The following is a 20,247-nucleotide window of genomic DNA, read 5'->3' as shown; positions in this document are numbered from 1 at the left end:
GAGCTCAATATATATAATATGTGACTTGTATGGATGGAAATGAGTAAGTTACATCTATGCCTACTTTGGTGTTATAAGTATGTTGATTATGAATAAATGTTATGGTATATTTAATTATATGCAACTTACTAAGCTTTATGGTTACTCCCTTTCCTTTCCATTTCCTTTCAGTGTCGCCTAACTAGCTCAAAGATCGCCGGAAGTCAAGGATATCAGTCACACTATCAGTCGAAACATTCGGTATAGTTGGATTTATATTTTTGCATATGGCATGTATAGGGCTAGATCTTATTATTTTGTGTCTTTAAGAATTGGCCAAATGTGTTGGTTTGGGATAGATCCCACGCTTCATACTAAGCCTTGAATGATGGCTAACATTCATTTTGAGTTTATAAGAGATGCATTTTCATGGTTGAATGAATGCCTGATGTGGATGATTTGGTCATATGGATTGTACTTATTTTGGTATTGGTTGATATTTGTATGGAACTAGGTATGTAAGGGCGGGAATGAGGCTTGGTAATTAGCCTTATATTGTCTACACAGGTAGACACACGGGCGTGTGTCTAGGCCGTGTGCGACACACGGTTAGCCCCATGGGCGTGTGGTCTGGACGTGTGACCCCTGCGCATAAAAATTTCAAGTCAGTATGCATGGTATTAAACACACAGACAGAGACACAACCGTATGTCTCAGCCGTGTGGAGGAAACGACCTAGTACATGGGTGTGTGCCATGGCCATGTGACATTCTGGGGCTATTGACATCAGAAATAGAATACTTAGGTTTTTACACACGGGCGTGTCATAGCCGTGTGAGGGACATGGGCCATTGATACGGGCGTGTGCCTGGCCGTGTGAAAACCCCTGTAGGTGTGAATTAGAATTTATTTCCCCACGAGTGTAGGACACGGGCCTGTTACCCTTCGACTTGGGCGTGTTACCCTTCCACACGGGCGTGTACCCTATTTTAAAGGTGAAGTTCCTAAAGTTGGTTTTAGGACCCGAAATGGCCCCGATAAATTTTCAATGGTCAGTTTTAGGCTCGTAGGCTCATAAATAGAAGTTTAAGGTAGAAATTGAAAAGTTTTAATTCGGACCGAGTCTCGGTGGCTTGAGGTTATTCGAATGCATGAGATCAAGTTAGGTAATGCTTCGTACTTCGCCCCGACATGGGTTACAAGTATGGGGTGTTACATTCAGTGGTATCAGAGCTATGGTTTAGTCGGTTCTAGGACTAACCTAGCAAGAGTACGAGTCTAGCTATACCTGTCATAACTGTATATTGATAGTGTGACGAATTCTGACGATTATAAATTATGGTTTTATATAGTAAATGGATCCTAATAGAGCCACAGAGGATAACGTGGAAAGTAACGCGCCGGCTCCCACCAAAAAGACCGTGCCCGTTGAGAGTGAGCCCATGAATATGGGCCAAGGCAGAGGGGCTAGAGAAGCCTATCTCTGGATGATGGATGCTTGGTACACGGAGTTCGTTCGTGCAAATCTGAACACTCCACCTCACCCACCTCTTCCGATTCCTCAGTATGTCCTGGTGGCTCCGCAAGGTGCAGACATGTTTAGAAGAGAGAAGGTTTCGGTAGACAAGATCCAAAAATAAGGGGCCGAGGAATTCCGGGATAGTATAAATGATAACCCGAAAAGGGCAGAGTTTTGGCTAGAAAATACTATAAGAGTATTTGATAAACTGTCATGTAGACCTGAAGAGTGCGTAAAGTGTACCGTGTCACTTCTACGAGACTCAACTTATCAGTGGTGGAATACTCTCGTGTCTGTTGTACCGAGAGAGAGGATTAAGTGGGAATTCTTCCAAAAGGAATTCCGGAAAAAGTATATTAGCCAAAGATTCATAGATCAAATGAGGAAAGAATTCCTAGAGCTAAAGCAAGGCCGAATGTCAGTGACGGAATATGAACATGAGTTTGTGAGGCTTAGCAATAAACGCGGGAGTGCATGTCTACAGAAGCCACCATGTGTAAGAGATTTGAGGATGGCCTCAATGAAGACATCCGAGTGTGTGTTGGCATTTTAGATCTACGAGAATTTGTGGCCCTTGTTGAAAGAGCCTATAAGGTCGAAGAGCTAATTAAAGAGAAGAGGAAAGTGACTTTTGAGTCATGGGATTTAAAGAAGAGGCAGATGGGGAAATCATATCAGTCATCATCCAAGAGATTAAAGGAATTCTCTACCCGATCGAATGCTTCGACGGGATATTCAAATAGAAACAAAAATCAACAGAACACGACATCTAGAGCCCAGACCACTTCAGTCGCGAGTGTCGACAGTGCTCGACCAAATAAACCAGTGTTTGCAATGTGGAAGATGTCACTTCGGCGAGTGCCGAGGAAACGAAAGTGGCTGCTTCAAGTGTGGGACACTAGGCCACTTTATCCGTGATTGTCCTGAGATGAAAGAGAGAGAAAGGAAGAAAGAAGTGAAGGCAAATAGTGCACCGTTGAGGGGTAGACCACAAAAGAACCCCGGGAGTGGGGCTAGCAGTGGGGCTACGGCTGTAATATCCCGAATTAGGGCCTAATCTAAATAGTGGTTTCGTGACCACAAATCTGAGATAGAAATAATTATTTTATGATTATTTTGAGGTCTATGATATGATTGCATGATTGTGTGAAAATTTCGTGAAGAAATTCTATGCATAAAGTGGTTAATTTGAAGTTAGGGACTAAATTGAATAAGTTACAAAACTTGCATTCTAGAAGTTTCTAGTATGAAATTGCTTTGAAATATTAATTATGAGGTCTTAAATAGCAATTTGACCAATTTCAAAGTTAATGGACAAATATTGGACATGAATGGAATTTTTGGAAAGTTTAGTAGTAAGGGCATTTTGGTCATTTAGGGGTAAAATGAATTAAAATACAAAATTAAAAGCCAATTTTGCTCATCTTCTTCACCATGGACGTGTATACCAAGGAGACTCCATGGCTAGGGTTTCAAGCTTCCAAGCTCGATTATGAAGGAAATCGAGATTCAGGCTTAAATCGGGAAAATACAAGGTTATGGACTAAAATGGTAAATTTGTTTCGGATCGAGGTAAGTTTGTATGATAATAATAATGCAATGTTATGTTTGAATTATATTTCTTACTATTATTGCATATATTTTATGATTTAATATATTGGAAAAGTTGATGGAATGGTGTTTATGATGTGGAAATATGACATGAAAGAATGTTACATGAAATGCAAGAAAATGAAGATACATGACAAGTGATATATGAAATATGTGATATATGTTATGTAAATTCTTAAAAGCTGATTTGATATTTGAGTTGTGTCTTATTATACTATGAATGGACAATTGGTACTATGGATAGTGAGATCGACACTTGAGTAAATTGTACATAAATAATCTATCGATTCTTTTTATGTTATTATATTTTGATATCATATAAAATGTGGCTGCCTATCAAATGGTTATTTGATGTAAATTATGAATTTAAATTGATTACAGACAATTTAGTAAAATGTTGAAAAGTAAGGAATTTCCCGATTGAACCTTCGGAATAAAAACGATATGAATGATCTATTGTGAGGTCGCATGTGTAGTACTAAGTGCAGGCTACTATGCGTGCAGAAAAGCGTGATCACGTGTGTAGTACTAAGTGCGAGGCTACTACGTGTATTAGATGGTGAGGTCACATGTGTAGTACTAAGTGCAGGCTACTACGTGTACCAGATGTTGGTTGCATGCGTAGCACTAAGTGCGAGCTACTATGCGTGCAGGATAGCCGGCTACAAGTGTGGAAATGGGAAAATGTGCGAGCAATTGTGTATCATTATTATTCGATGAGTTCAACGGAAATTGATTAAATGAAAATACATGTGAAAGTGATTATGTGATGAACAAGTGCAAGTATATGTTTATTTGAATTTATGAGTAATATGCTCAATATTTGAGCGAACCTCGGTAAAATGGAATGGATTAAGTGAAATTGTGTAAAAGTGAACTTTAGTAGTAAAACAGTATTAGACAGCAGCAGTGCATGACTTTGAAAATTTGCCAAAAATTGTGTAAGTTGAATTAAATTTTAAAAAAAATTATGTAAATAAAGCTTAATGAGTCTATTTTCACATGAAAGAAACAGGGGAAGCAAAAGAATTCTATATTGTGTGACATTTGAATTCTTATGAAATAGGGTCTGAATAAATTCGAGATCCCCTGTTCTAACTTTAGAAATTCACCATAAATTGTAAAAACATTATTGAGAGTCATACCTTACATTCATGGATTCCTTATTGAATCTAATTTTAAGGGAAACAAATGGCATGGTCGTTGGAATTCTGTACAATGAGAAATTTGGTTCGTAGTGCACAGGGGTCAGAGTAGTCATACCCTGAAACAGGGGAGACTTTAACTAATAAACTGTATTAAATGGCCAACCAAAAATTCTAGAAAAATAATTAGCAAGTATACATATGAGTCTAGTTTCATAGAAAATTTACGGAATTAGATTTCGAGTTTTGTAACTTGTGATATGATTTTTTTTAACACTGGGACTCCAGAAAATAGCCTGTCCTGAATATGTGTAATTGTACAATTATAGTGTTTTATCTTGAAAAGCATGGTAGTAATTGCTTATTATTTTCATATGAACTTACTAAGCGTAAAGCTTACCATCCTCTCCATTTCTTTAGTATTGGCAGGTCGGCTCGGGGTTGGAGATCGTCGGAGGCAAAATCACACTACCAAACTATCATTTTTGGGAAAATTAATTCAAATATTAGAAATATCAAGTGAGTGGCATGTATAGGAAGTTGGTTTGTGATATGTATTTTTATTATGATTTTGACCATACGTATCAGTCTGTATTGAGTTATCGTATAAAATCATGAGATGTGGTCTTTATCCATTATGGTTTATAAGTTTAATTAATCGTGCCATGTCCTATGTTTTGATGTGATGATATAGTTAGCTTTGTTTGTTATGCATGTGTTTGGAAAGTTTTGAATTAAATGAAATTTTATGGCCCGGTTTTCGTCTATGTGTATTGTTAAGTCTGGTAATGCCTCGTACTCTGTTCCGGCCTTGGATACGGGTAAGGGGTGTTACAGCGGCAAGAGATACCGCATTAAGGTCTGAGGGTAGAGCATCTGCAAGGACTTATGCTATACGAGCCCAGAAAGAGGCAGAGTCTCTCGAGGTGATCACGGGTACCTTTTCTATCTATGACATATCTGTTATTGCTTTAATTGACCCGAGATCTACGCACTCTTACATTTGTATGGAATTGATACCCCGTATAAGCATGCTAGTAGAGTCCACTGAGTTTGGGGTCAAAGTGTCCAATCCTTTAGGCAGGCACGCATCAGTGGACCAAGTATGTAGAAATTCCAGCTAACTTAATGTTATTGTCATTTAATGAATTTGATGTGATCCTTGGGATGGACTGTTTGACTTCTCATAGTGTTGTAGTGGACTGTGGGAGAAAAGTAATTGAATTAAAATGTAAATATGGGAATGTTCTTCATGTTGGACCAAATGAGTCGGATAAATTGCCCGTAATAGTATTATCTTTGACTGCTGAGAAATATTTGAGTAAAGGATATGAGGCTTACTTAGCATTTGTGCTGAATACTCAAGTGTCTGAGTTGAAGATTGAATCAGTGCCAGTAGTTTGTGAGTATATAGATGTGTTCCCGGACGAATTTCTCAGACTACCTCCAGTGAGGGAAATCGAGTTTGGAATTGAGTTAGTCCCCAGTACGATGCCCATCTCGATTGCTCCATAAAGGATGGCTCCAACAGAGTTGAAAGAGTTGAAAGCATAGTTGTAAGAGCTAACAGATAAAGGCTTTGCGAGACCGAGTTTTTCATCATGGAGTGCTCCGGTACTCTTTGTAAAGAAGAAAGATGGGTCGATAAGGTTATGCATCGACTACAGACAGCTCAATAAGGTGACAGTGAAGAACAAATATCCCTTGCCAAGGATCAATGACCTATTTGATCAGTTAAAGGGAGCCACTGTATTTTTCAAGATGACCTGAGGTCTGGATACTACCAATTAAGGGTTAAAGAGCAAAATGTGCCGAAGACTGTATTTCGGACAAGATACGAATATTATGAGTTCCTTGTCATGCCTTTTGGTTTGACTAATACCCCAGCGGTGTTTATAGACTTGATGAATCGCATTTTCAAACTGTATCTGGATAAGTTTTCATCGTCTTTATTGATGACATATTGATTTATTCGCGTGATGAGAGCGAGCACACGAAGCATCTGAAAGTTGTGTTACAAACCTTGAGAGACAAGAAGTTATACGCCAAGTTCAGTAAGAGTGAATTTTGGCTTAAAGAGGTTGGGTTCCTAGGACATATTGTGTCAGGTGACGGGATCCGAGTTGACCCAAGCAATATTTCGGCTATCGTAGAGCTGAAACTGCCGAAGAATGTAACTGAAGTTCGAAGCTTTTTGGGTTTGGCCGAATACTACATACGGTTTGTAAATGGATTTTTTATGATAGCTACGTTGATGACAAGACTTCTGCAAAAAGATGTCATGTTCGAATGGACCAAAAAGTGCCAACAAAGTTTCGAGCAATTAAAGGCTTTGTTGACCAAAGCACCAGTGTTAGTGCAACCGAAGTCAGGCAAGGAATTTGTGATTTATAGCGACGCCTCCTTGAATGGTTTGGGGTGCGTGCTTATGCAAGAAGGTAAAGTCATAGCTTACGCTTCATGACAGTTAAAGCCGCACGAGAGAAATTATCCGACCCATGACTTAGAACTAGCGGCTGTAGTGTTCGCGTTGAAGATTTGGAGACACCATTTGTATGGAGAGAAATGTCGGGTATTAATCGACCATAAGAGCTTAAAGTACTTTATGACTCAAAAGGATTTGAATTTGCGGCAACGCCGATGGTTAGAGCTATTAAAGGATTACTAGTTGATTATCGACTACCATCCAGGGAAGGCAAACGTCGTCGCCAATGCATTAAGTAGAAAATCATTCTTTGCACTGAGAGTAATGAATGACAATATGGCTTTTTCTGATGATGGTTCAGTTCTAATAGAGTTGAGAGCTAGATCGACGTTTCTTCAAGAGATCTGAGAAGCTCAGAAAGGTGACGAGAAATTGCTAGCCAAGAGAACTTAGTGTGAGTCGGGAATTGAATTAGATTTTTGTAATTGTACCGATAGATGTATAATGTTCAAAGATAGAGTTTGTGTACACCAGAACAATGAGCTTATTCAGAAGACTCTGAGATAGGCACATAGTGGTTGGTTGTCCGTCCATCTGGGTAGTGTGAAAATGTATAACGACCATAAGAAAATGTATTGGTGGTCGAGTATAAGAAGAGACATTTCTGAGTTCATTTCCATGTGCCTAGTATGTCAGCAAGTAAAGGCTGAACATCAAGTACCTTCGGGCCTACTTCAGCCTATCATGGTCCCTGAGTGGAAGTGGGATCGGATCACTACGGACTTTGTGTCGGGCTTGCCAATAACCCTGAAAAAGAAAGATGCAGTATGGGTTGTTGTGGATAGTCTAACAAAGTCAGTGCACTTCATACCTGTTCGTATTGACTACTCCCTTGAGAGACTAGCCGACTTGTACGTTTCCAAGATTGTGAGACTACACCGAGTGCCCATATCGATTATTTTAGATAGAGACCCGAGATTTACCTCGAGGTTTTGGAAAAAGTTACAAGAGGCATTAGGAACAAAGTTGAGTTTTAGCATAGCTTTTCATCCGCAAACCAACGGTCAGTCAGAAAGAGTAATACAGATGTTAGAGGACATGTTACGGTGTTGCGTCCTTGAGTCCCTAGGCAGTTGGGAAAGATATCTACTGTTGGTTGAATTTGCCTACAATAATAGTTATCAGACAAGTCTAAAAATAGCGCCTTATGAGGCTTTGTATGGACGAAAATGTCGAACACCCTTATATTGGACTGAGCTCAGAGAGAGTCAGATTCACGGGGTCGATTTAGTTAAAGAGACTGAAGAGAAAGTTAAAGTGATTTGTGATTACTTGAAGGTCGCCTGAGATAGATAGAAATCATATGCGGATTTGAAACGAAAGGAAATTGAGTTTCAAGTCGGTGATAAGGTATTTTGGAAAGTATTTCCGTGGAGAAAAGTTCTCAGATTGGTAGGAAAGGCAAGTTGAGTCATCGCTTTACAGGACCTTATATGATTACCGAGAGAGTGGGGCCAGTTGCCTACCGATTGGATTTACCACCAGAATTGGAAAAGATTCACGACGTGTTTCATGTGTCCATGCTATGTCGATATAGATCAGACCCTTCGCATATGATTGAGCCGGCAGAGGTTGAGATTCTTCCGAACATGACTTATGGGGAAGAGTCGATCAAGATTTTAGCTGGAGAAGTCAAACAATTGAGAAATAAGAGTATAGAACTTGTGAAAATTTTGTGGCATAAACATGGATTCGAGGAAGCCATATGGGAACCCGAGGATACTATGAGAGATCAGTACCCGAACTTATTCACCGGTAAGATTTTTTAAGACGAAAATCCCTAAAGGGGGAGAAATGTAACAGCCCGATTTAGGGCCTAGTCAGGATAGTGGTCTTGGGACCACAAATATGAAGTCAAAAAGATTATTTTATTACTATTTTGATGTTCTAGCATGAATATATTAGTGCATGAAAAATTTGGTAAGTTAATTTTGACGTTTGTGAGCCCAATTGCGAAAAAGGACTAAATCGCATAAATTGTAAAAGTCCTAAATCGATAGCTAAAGGTGTTAAATTGCCATGGAACTAAAATTGGAGGTCTTTAAAAAGGAAAATAGACCCTTGAGTATAGGCATAGCCGGCCATGGAGTTTTAGGGGAGACAAAAAATTGTCAAAATTAGGTGAAGTTTGGTCACCAATTTTGACTAGCTTTATTTTATTAAAAAAAAGGATTTTAGCTCTTCATTCTCTCTTCTTCCTAGCTGAAATTATAGAAAATATTTTTGGTTTAAGATCTTATAATTTTAGCAACTTGAAGCACTCACAAGTAAGTGATTTCAATGTCCTTTGTTGTTGATTTTTGTATTTTTGTGACCCTAGAAGCATGAGCTTTCAAATGAAGGGTCAATTTTGCAAATGATTAAGAGTTTATGGTTTTTCCATGAATCGATTAGTGATAGTTTCTGAGTTTTTATGGAAGAATATGAGTCCTAATGGTGTTATAAACAACTTTTGTGAGAGGTGTTAGCATGAAAACACCTAAAGGGGCTATTTTGCATAAGTTGCAAAATAAATGATAAGTGTGTGAAATAGTGGGATTTTGGAGTTGCTATATGAGTTTTTGGAGTTGCTATATGAGTAAAAAGAGTTCAGATAGGCTTGAGATACGAAGAAATTCGATAAAAATCAATTTTCGAGCATAGGGGTAATATGGTTATTTTGTCAAGTTCTAAGGGCAAAATGGTCATTTTAGCTAAGATGTGAATTTTGTATTGCCTAATTTTATTTAGTGACTAAATAAGTGTATTTTGCTAATATAGATCAAGAATTTCCAAATCCGAACCTAGATCGGGGGAAAGCCAAGCAAATCAACTAAACCAACTAGTCGCATACATTTGTAATCCAAGGTAAGTTGTATATAAATAGTACAACTACATTGCTACTATATGTGTTTGAATTTTCATTAAATTGATATAGCATAATTTGGTTGATTTTGAATTGAGAATGCATAATAATAATTGTGATGGTGGAAATCCCATGGAACCCTAAGAAATAAACCAGATATTCATGCCGTGACATTTGGGTCATTTGTGTGAGCTAGTGTAAGACATGTCTGGGACATGCATCGGCCACATTATGAGAGCCAGTGTAAGACCATGTCTGGGACACGGCATTGGCATTGAGACGATGACCAGTGTAAGACATGTCTGGGACATGCATCGGCCTTGGGACATAAGCCAATGTAAGACATGTCTGGGACATGCATCGGCTACGAGATGTGTCAGTGTAAGACCATGTCTGGGACATGGCATCGACACCTTACCCGCGTTTGATGCTTGATGGATATCTGGTAGTGTTCCAAATGGTTCAACAGCGAATGTTATGTTTCTAAGCTAATGAGGAAAGGATAATCGTATTGTGAATGGTACAGGTACCTAATTGGTACGTATGAGATATGAGCTCCATATATATAATATGTGACTTGTATGGATGGAAATTAGTAAGTTACACCTATGCCTACTTTGGTGTTATAAGTATGTTGATTATGAATAAATGTTGTGGTATATTTAATTATATGCAACTTACTAAGCTTTATGGTTACTCCCTTTCCTTTCCATTTCCTTTCAGTGTCGCCTAACTAGCTCAAAGATCGCCGGAAGTCAGGGATATCAGTCACACTATCAGCCGAAACATTCAGTATAGTTGGATTTATATTTTTGAATATGGCATATATAGGGCTAGATCTTATTATTTTGTGTCTTTGAGAATTGGTCAAATGTGTTGGTTTAGGATAGATCCCACGCTTCATATTAAGCTTTGAATGATGGCTAGCATTCATTTTGAGTTTATAAAAGATGCATCTTCATGGTTGAATGAATACCTAATGTGGCTGATTTGGTCATATGGATTGTACTTATTTTGGTATTGGTTGATATTTGTATGGAACTAGGTATGTAAGGGCGGGAATGAGGCTTGGTAATTAGCCTTATATTGTCCATACAGGTAGACACACGGGTGTGTGTCTAGGCCGTGTGCAACACAGGGTCAGCCCTATGGGCGTGTGGCCCGGACGTGTGACCCCTGCGCGTAAAACTTTTAAGTCAGTATGCATGGTATTAAACACACGAACAGAGACACAGCCGTGTGTCTCAGCCGTGTAAAGGACACGGCCTAGTACACCGGCGTGTGCAATCGCCGTGTGAAAATCTGGGGATGCTGACGTCAGAAACAGAATACCCTAGTTTTTGCACACGGGCTATGACACGGGTGTGTCATTTCCGTGTGAAGGACACTGGCCATTGACACGGGCATGTGTCTGGCTGTGAGAAAACCCCCTATAGGTGTGAATTAGAATTTATTTCCACACAGGTGTGGGACATGGGCTTGTTACCCTTCCACATAGGCGTGTTACCCTTCCACACGGGCGTGTGCCCTGTTTTAAAGGTAAAGTTCCTAAGGTTGGTTTAAGGACCCGGAATGGCCCCAATAAATTTTCAATGGTCGATTTGGAGCTCGTAGGCTCATAAATAGAAGTTTAAGATAGAAATTGAAAAAGTTTTAATTCGGACTGAGTCTCGGTGGCTTGATGTTATTCGAATGCATGAGATCAAGTTAGGTAATGCTTCGTACTTCACCCCGGCGTGGGTTATGTAACACCCCGTACCCGAGACCATTGCCGGAGTTGGACACGAGGGGTTAACGGGCTTAATCCACTTATTTTCACAGTCCATTTGAAAAATTTCCAGACAAGCTGGTTACTGCATCACTGTTACCTTAAAAATCATATCTTGAGTTCCAAAACTCAAAAATCAGTTTCGTAATTTTTCTCTAAAACTAGACTCATATGTCCATCTACATATTTTTTTCTAAAATTTTTGGTCTGGAAAATTAGTACAGTTTATTAGTTAAAATCTCCCCTGTTACAGGGTGCGACTACACAGACCTTCATGCATTACGACTTGGATATCTCCCTGTACAGGGCTTCAATACTGATACCGTATGTTTCTATAGAAACTAAACTTAAAAATGAATCTATAAATATATGGCATGACTTCTAAATGTCTCTGGTTAATTTATAATGAATTTCCAAAGTCAGATCAGGGGATCCAGAAACCGTTCTGCTCTGTCTCACGAAAACTTTAACATCTCATAATATACTATTTATATGAACGTTTCGTTACTTTCCTATGAAAATAGATTCATCAAGGTTCGATTACATAATTTATTCACTATTTAATTCCATTCCTACTATTTTTAATGATTTTTCACATCCACATCACTGATGCTGCCAGCATCTATTTTTAAGGTAAACTTTACCTATTTCATGATCCTCCATGGATCAACTAGAGTTTGTCATACATATACCAAAAGTGATCATGAATAACCATTCCCATGGCTAACCGTTACCAACATTTCCATACCTCTCGACGAACAACATACAAAACGATTATAATGCTATGATCAAAGTATATTTAAGCCATTTTCACATGGCTATCCAAATTTACACAAAACCGAAGGGTACTTGACCAACAACAAAAAGGGTAGTCCTATACATGCCATTTCAAAGTTCAACCAAAAGTATACCAAAAGGAGCTTTGATAGTGTGGGCGACTTCGACTTCAAAAAATCCCAAGTTCGATGGTGAAGAACCAAAATCTATAAACAGAGAATTAAATAAGCAGAGTAAGCATTAAATGCTTAGTAAGTTTTGAGCAAAGAATTTAAGCACAAATCAAGTATAGCATTCATATAACTAAACGGATAATTCCATATATACATATTCTCAAATCATTCCTACTTCACATTCCAACCCCTATATTCATACATAAGGATCATCTTAGCCAAATACGGAAGCTCATTACTCATTGGCGAATATTATTCGAAGGAATCAACTATTCCAATGCACATACGAAACATACCTCATTGTTGGGATTTTACAAGCATATTAACTGAAATTTTTACAGCAAGATCGCTCATTCGCGAATCACGTACCTTGAATTTAACGGATATAGCTACTCGTTCAAATGCCTTGGGACATAGCCGGTTATAGTAACTTCGCACAAATGCCTTCGGACTTAACCGGATTTAGTAACTCGCACCAATGCCTTCGGGCTTAGCCCGGAATTAGTAACTCGCACAAATGCCTTCGGATCTTAGTCCAGATATAGTCACTTAGCACAAAGCCTTCGGGACTTAGCCCGGACATCATTCGAATAACCATGCACATTTATCAATAAATCATGACACATCCGTATTTCATTTTCATTACCAAAGCTCAAACACAAGACACTTATCACACTTGCAATTTCGGCTCAATAGCCACATACAAAGAGCATGATTTTGATTTGCTTAAAACATGATCTAATCAAATCATAATCTAAGTTCCATTACTCGAAAACTTACCTCGGATGTGGTCGAACGATTTCGGCGGCTATTCGATAACTTTTTCCTTTCCCTTATCCAACTGTGGTCCTCTAAGCTCTTGAGCTAATTCAAACAAATTTAACTTATTAAAGTCTCATTATGCTAGCTTATGGCCGAATATGACAAGGAGTTTAATAGGTCATATGGCCACCCTTTAGCTCATATACACAATGGTCATGCGCATTTTTAATCACATTAAGCAATTTAACACAATTCATTTGAACATAAAAAGAGGACCTCAAGGTACTTAGCCCATATATACATTAGGCATTAGAGTCACATATATATGGAATCATGAGTCAAACTCAACATTTTAGCCCACACTCTCTTTTAGCTGATTTTCTAAGCCAAGATAAAAGCATCAATATGCTTGTCTCTAACCGAACACATACAACACAAATCTATTTCATGTGGCCGAATATACATGTCTAGGTTGAGGCCGATTATATGCTTAATACTTCCTACAAATATGGTTACTTGTATTGACTACATACCATTTTGTTTCAAATTCAAAACTTGGCTAATACACATATACACACTAGTAAATCAAACACTAACATTTGCTCTTCCCCTTACTACCATTTCTCATCCAAATAACGGGAATAACAACCATATTTCTCCCCTACTTTCTACCATGGCCGAATGCATCACAACACCATACCATTTCAATTTTGGTCATGGTTAAACAAAGAATTTAATGTCTCACTCAAAAATGCTAAAAAGAAGATTCAAGAATCATCAATCCACCCTCACATGCATCATTACAAAGCTTCACTTTTAGCATGCAAATGACATCAACACAAATCCACCTTAGCCGAATATCATCTCCATGACATAGTAAAGATTTGAACCATGGGCTAGTTAGAACTCAAGCTAACTACTAAAATATACATGAATCTCATGGAGCAACATCAAACATACCTTAGCCTAGTTACATGCATGGCCGAACCTCTTCAACCTTTCTTCTTCTTTTCTCCTTAAAGTTTTCGGCCAAAGATGTTCAAGGATGAACACTTTTTTTTTTGTTTTCTCTCCTTCAACTCACGGCAATGGGGGGGGGGAAACAATCACACACACTCCTTTTTTTTTCTCATCCTACTAACACTAATACTTTATTGCCCATGCTCTTTATTTTATTATTTCTTACATGAAGTATTAACCCAACATGTTTATGACATGTTTTTGGCCATAACATTTTGTCCACCCATGCTCATGGCCGGCCACTACTAATTAGGGGGGAAAATTGACATGCAAGTCCTCCCTTTTGATTACATGAACTATTAGATCCTTATAGATTAGCCTATCACATTTCAAAAGTGTCACACAAGTCCTATGTACTACATTCACATGCAATTAACTAAATCGAAGCTTAAAATTTTTGCACATTCATATTCACATATTTTAGACCATAAATATCACATTCAAATAATTTGGTGACTCGGTTTAGCGGTCCCGAAACCGCTTTCCGACTAGGGTCACTATAGGGCTGTCACAGGTTACAAGTATGGGGTGTTACATCTGGGAGGTCTACCTCATGGAGTAGGAGTGCTCGACTTCGGGGCTACTTCCACCTCTTTATCAGTTTGCTCTGGGCAGTTTCTGAGGAAGTGGTCAAGAGAACCACATCTATAGCACGCATCACTTTTCATTCGGCACTCTCCGAAGTAAAATTTATTGCAGCTTTTACACTTCGACTTTTGGTCATCTACACTCCCCACACTAGTCACCATCGGGGAAGAAAACTTTTGGGTACACCATTTGGAGCTTCTTGCTCTTCCCAAATATCCTATCAATGAAATGGAGCGTTAATGTTGGCTCCTTGATTTCTTTGTGGGAAATGAGAGCGTCTTACTGCTGGATCTCTTGCTCGAAACTCGAGCTTCTTTCTTAGCTTGCTTTCTTTCATTATTAAGCTCCTCAGCCTTCTTGGCCCGATTAGCTAATGCGGCAAACTCTCGTATCTCAAGAATTCCAATTAACAGCTTGATTTCCTCATTCAAACCTTTCTCGAAGCATTTACACATTTCTGACTTTGTTTGGACCCATTCAGTTGCATACTGACTTAGTCTCACGAATTCCCTTTCATATTCTAATACCGTCTTATTTTCTTGTTTGAGTTCTAGGAACTCCTTTCGCTTCGAGTATAAGAATCTTTGACTGGTGTATTTCTTCTCAAACTTTTCTTAGAAAAATTCCCAAGTGATGTTTTCTTTTAGCACCACCGAAGATACAGTCTTCCACCAGCGGTATGCGGTATCCTTTACGAGAGATACAACACACTTTAAACACCCCTAAGGTGTGCACGATAATTCGTCCAACACTCGTATAGTATTCTCGAGCCAGAACTCGAATCGTTCAACATCATCATCAATCTTGGCCCTAAATTCTTCAACCCCATGCTTTCTAAGCTTGTCTACAAGGGCTTTACCAATTCTTACAGGTGCCATACCTCGTGGCACTTGCTCATCAGGTTGGTTAGGGGGCGGGGGAGCTCGTGGTATGTTGGGGCGATTCCTCAAATAATCCTCAAATCACTCATCCATCATGTCAAAGAAGGCGGCTCTAGCCTCTTCTCGACCTTCAGACATAAGCCTTTTACTACTATTAGAAACAGCTCGTTGTACAGAAGCTGAAGCATGGCTCTCGGCTCCTTCGGACTCATCTTGTGCTTGATTGGAAGACATTTACTATATTCAAATATGATTAAACAGTTAGGAGATGTTACACTATCAACGTTTATATAATGGCATGTACAGCTAAACTCGATGCACTCTACGATAGTCCTAGAACCGACTAAACATAGCTCTGATACCATTAAATGTAACACCCCTTACCCGTACTCGAGATCAGGACCAGGTAAGAGGTGTTACCAGGTATGTACTTGAACATTTTCTGGAAATACGGGTTATAAAAATTTCGTTCCAATTTGAAACCAATCAAACAACATCTTAGTGTCCCTATTATGGGCCTACGAGGCCTAAAACATACATTGAAAATGGTCCGAGACTAAACCGAGGACCTAAGAAAATTTCAAGAAAATTTCTAGGTTAATGTCTCACATAACCATGTGGAGACAATGCACACGCCCGTGTCCCCTACCCGTGTGGAATTAATTGAACTATTTTAAACCTACAAGGGTTTTCACACAGCCGAGCAAACACCGTGTCCCTCACACGGCCTAAACATACCCGTGTGATCTCCCGTGTCCAAGAACTTGGACATTCTGTTTATGACATTAACATGCATTTAGGGGCACACGGCCAAGACACATGCCCGTGTGTTAGGCCGTGCCCTCCACACGGTTGAGACACATGACCGTTCCTCTACCCGTGTGGTTACTACCATGCATTCTGACTTAAAAATTTTAGGTGTAGGGGACACACAGACGGACTACACGCCCTGGGGCTATCCGTGTGTCACACACGGCCTAGACAAATGCCCATGTGTCTACCCGTGTGGACCTTATTGAGGTATTTTCCAAGCCTTTGGTCACCCTCTAATATTCATAACCACTTATAGTTTTCAATAACACTTAACATGTTCTAATTATACTCTTAAATGACTTTAGTATACCTCATTGCATGTAAACCTCATCTTATAGATTTTTATACATGTTAGGTTATCCCCCTTATATTAAGGATTTCCATGACTTGTAATTCAATTAAGCTTGGCTCGTTATCTTAACTCATTGCCAAGTTGTGGCCTAACCACCCCATGTGATTTGGTCATATTATATATGACTAATTGTAACACACCATATTTAATCATCACAAGAACATTGGAACATAATCATGCACAATTTGGTAGGTCGTAACCTACACCAACGTGAGCCAATTCCTATGGCCATATACAAGTGAATATGTATGCTTTTATAAGCCTTCATATTGGCTAATCAAATGACACATATAACAAAATAACAAAAGCCCTATACATGCTATTGAACAAAATAAGAGTATCTATATACCAAAGCTAGACAAGATGATAGTGTGTTGATTCTCCAACCGTCTTCCAACCTCTACGAGTCTTCGAGCTATGTAAGACATGGAAAAGAGAGGGGTGAGCATTTACATGCTTAGTAAGCCCAAATAACTGGAAAGTAAACTTACTGATTAATTAGCATGCATCCATATTAGCCAATGAAACCAACAAGCATGAAATAGTTTCCCTATCACATGCACTCAATCGACAAGTTAGTTCCATAACAATACACTATGTAATTTGTCTTAGATGAGCTCATCATCCAACATTTTCATTTTTCTATCTCAGGTTAATCCCGTGAAGTTTCTCGAAAATCTCGAAGGATTATCCATTTACCGTCAAGTCATAAAAGCAATCATCTCAAGTACGCGCTCCCGCGTACCTCACATCATACAGTGGGATTACCAGTCCAGGCTAAATCCCTTATAGTGACAAACACCCTTAATGAGCTCGGATCTAAATTACCAGTCCAAGCTAAATTTAGACCCTAATCAGATTACTCGTCCGAGTTAAATCCACAATGCACACATATTCTTCGGGAGGCTCGATCACTCAAGGAACACCCATCCGGGTTAGATCCTTTCTATATTTGAGATCAATGGATTACCCGTCCGGGCTAAATCCTTTTTCTGCAATACATGCAGGATCTCGAGTCATGTAAGCCATGGTTTATCCATCTAATTTCCCTTTTTACTTCAACCGGGACATTTAGTATCATATCATTATTATTAACATATTTCATGGATTTTCATACCATCAATATAACCAATTATCATACATTCATAACACATGTAATTAGGCATATTAATAGTTTACTTAAAGTTATTTGAACTTACCTGGTATTCGTTTCGGTTTCCCATTTCGGTTATTCCGAAACTTTTCATTTTCCTCGATCGACCTCTGAAATTTGTTTCTCGGGGTCTATAACAATAAAAATGAATCATTAATACCTCACATTATTCTTTTCGAGTCTAAATTTCACCCCCAGACAAAATGATCATTTTGCCCCTAAACTTTAACATTATTTACGATTTAGTCCCTAGGCTCATATGATGAAATGCATGAATTTTCTACATTACCCAAGCCTATCCGAATGTTCTTTCCTCTTATGGAAGCCGACATTTTTCCATTATTTCACATTTCTACCACATATTTTACACCTTTTTGCAAAAAGGTCCTTTTAGGGGTTTTTCATGAAAATCACCTAGGAAAATATGTTTAACACACATCCAACTTTCATATTCCTCCATAAAATATCAAAGAATAAACATGTCACACATGGCTCACTTTGAAAACATGAACCCTAACTCAAAATATGGGTAGAAATGGAGAGAGTAAGCTACCGGGATTTCAAAAATACGAATAACATTAAAAATGAAGCTAGAGAGCACTTACTATTGAGCTTGAAAATGTTAAAAACCCTAGCTATAGAGGGCTTGAGAAATTCGTCTGGACGTGGGAGAAGAATGGCTGATTTTTGCCTTCATTTTCCCATTTTATTTCATTAATTAGCCAAAAGACCAAAATGCCCTTAATCCTTTTCCTTAGAATTTTATCCATACATGCCCATTTTTGTATAAAAACTTAGAAATTGGGAAATTTCTCCTTAAGAACTTCTAATTAATAATCTAAAGCAATTTCATACAAATTGCTTTTAAAATCCAAGTTTTGCAATTTATTCAATTTGGTCCTTATTTTCCAATTGGACACCTTACTCATAGAATTTTCTTCATGAAACTTTAACACATGCATATTTCATATTCTAGACCTCATAATAATCATAAAATAAATATTTCAACATCGAATTTGTGGTCCCAAAACTACTGTTCCGACTAGGCCCTATTTTGGAATGTTACATTTCTTACCACTTATTTCACTTGCCACTTCCTTCACTTTCACTTGTTTCACATAGCCTTTTGTAAATGATGAAAAATCAAGAAGGATATGCAAAATCACAATGAAGCAATGAAGTGCTAAACACTTATGCACCGAAGTACAAATTACACTACAACATTGAAGTGTTATTTACACTAAGCACCAAAATGCTTATCATACTAGTGCGCTAAGGGTATACATATGACTTGCCAATTATATCCCTCTAGTTATACCTTGTTTACACTTTCTTTTCCACCTGTGCACATTTCTTTTATTTCTCATCACATTTAGATATGCACTTTCATATGTCACTTACACTATATCACACACTATCACATAAATAATTCACGTCATTTATCATTTAATCCATTCATTAAATATTATTTTCTAACTTCACATACCACTTATCATTTTCACTATTTATTCACTAAATTTCCAATTATCACAACTTATATACTTTATAATTAATTCATAAAATTTTACTTATGATCACTTATAATAAACACTCATTCATACTTTAATATCACTTAATATTTCCCATTTCACTAATTTCTTTACTTATTAATTAACTTATCACATAATAAGTTTTATCTCAAGATCACTTATTTACAAATTTCATTACTTTTGTTTATACTAAATTTATTTACACTCATTTTCATATCACTTAAAATATTATTTACTTAGTATTTTGTAGCTGTATTTAGATTCAAATTTGGATATTGAAATTTGGATATACAAATTTATTATTCGAATAAACATTGTGAATTTTGATATTCATGAGAGTTGGATTCACATCCAAATGGGCGTCTCTACCAGTTGGGTCTTACAACTCTATGGTCCCTTTGGTATTACCGTAATGAGTTGTTTCATAACGATGAATCATCCAATGTGGCAGATAAATGCTTTTCTATTACTCTATTACAGGGATTATTCTACGGCGAATTTCACAAGCATGGTTTCTAGTTCTCTACCTAAACGTACCTGGTCCCCTTGTGAAATTTAATTTTGATAATGCGTTGGATATTCATCGAAATCTGGGTGGTGCAACCATTGTTGGTCGGAATCATGTTGGTAAGGGTGGCTGCTGTTGGTATAATTCCATAAAACTTCTTTTGATAAATAGAAAAATAAACACAATTCAACGCCTTCGAACTCCCATCTTTCTATATTAAATTAATTTTCAATTAACTATTTAGATACTCATAATATTATTATCTATTGCTTATATATACATATTATCTGATTAGCATTAAAATTAATTTTAATATTTAAAATTATTATTTTAATTAGA

The sequence above is a fragment of the Gossypium arboreum genome, chromosome 10, assembly GCF_025698485.1.
Source record: "Gossypium arboreum isolate Shixiya-1 chromosome 10, ASM2569848v2, whole genome shotgun sequence".
NCBI classification, from domain to species: Eukaryota; Viridiplantae; Streptophyta; class Magnoliopsida; order Malvales; family Malvaceae; genus Gossypium; species Gossypium arboreum.
Note: the sequence above shows the minus strand (reverse complement) of the source record.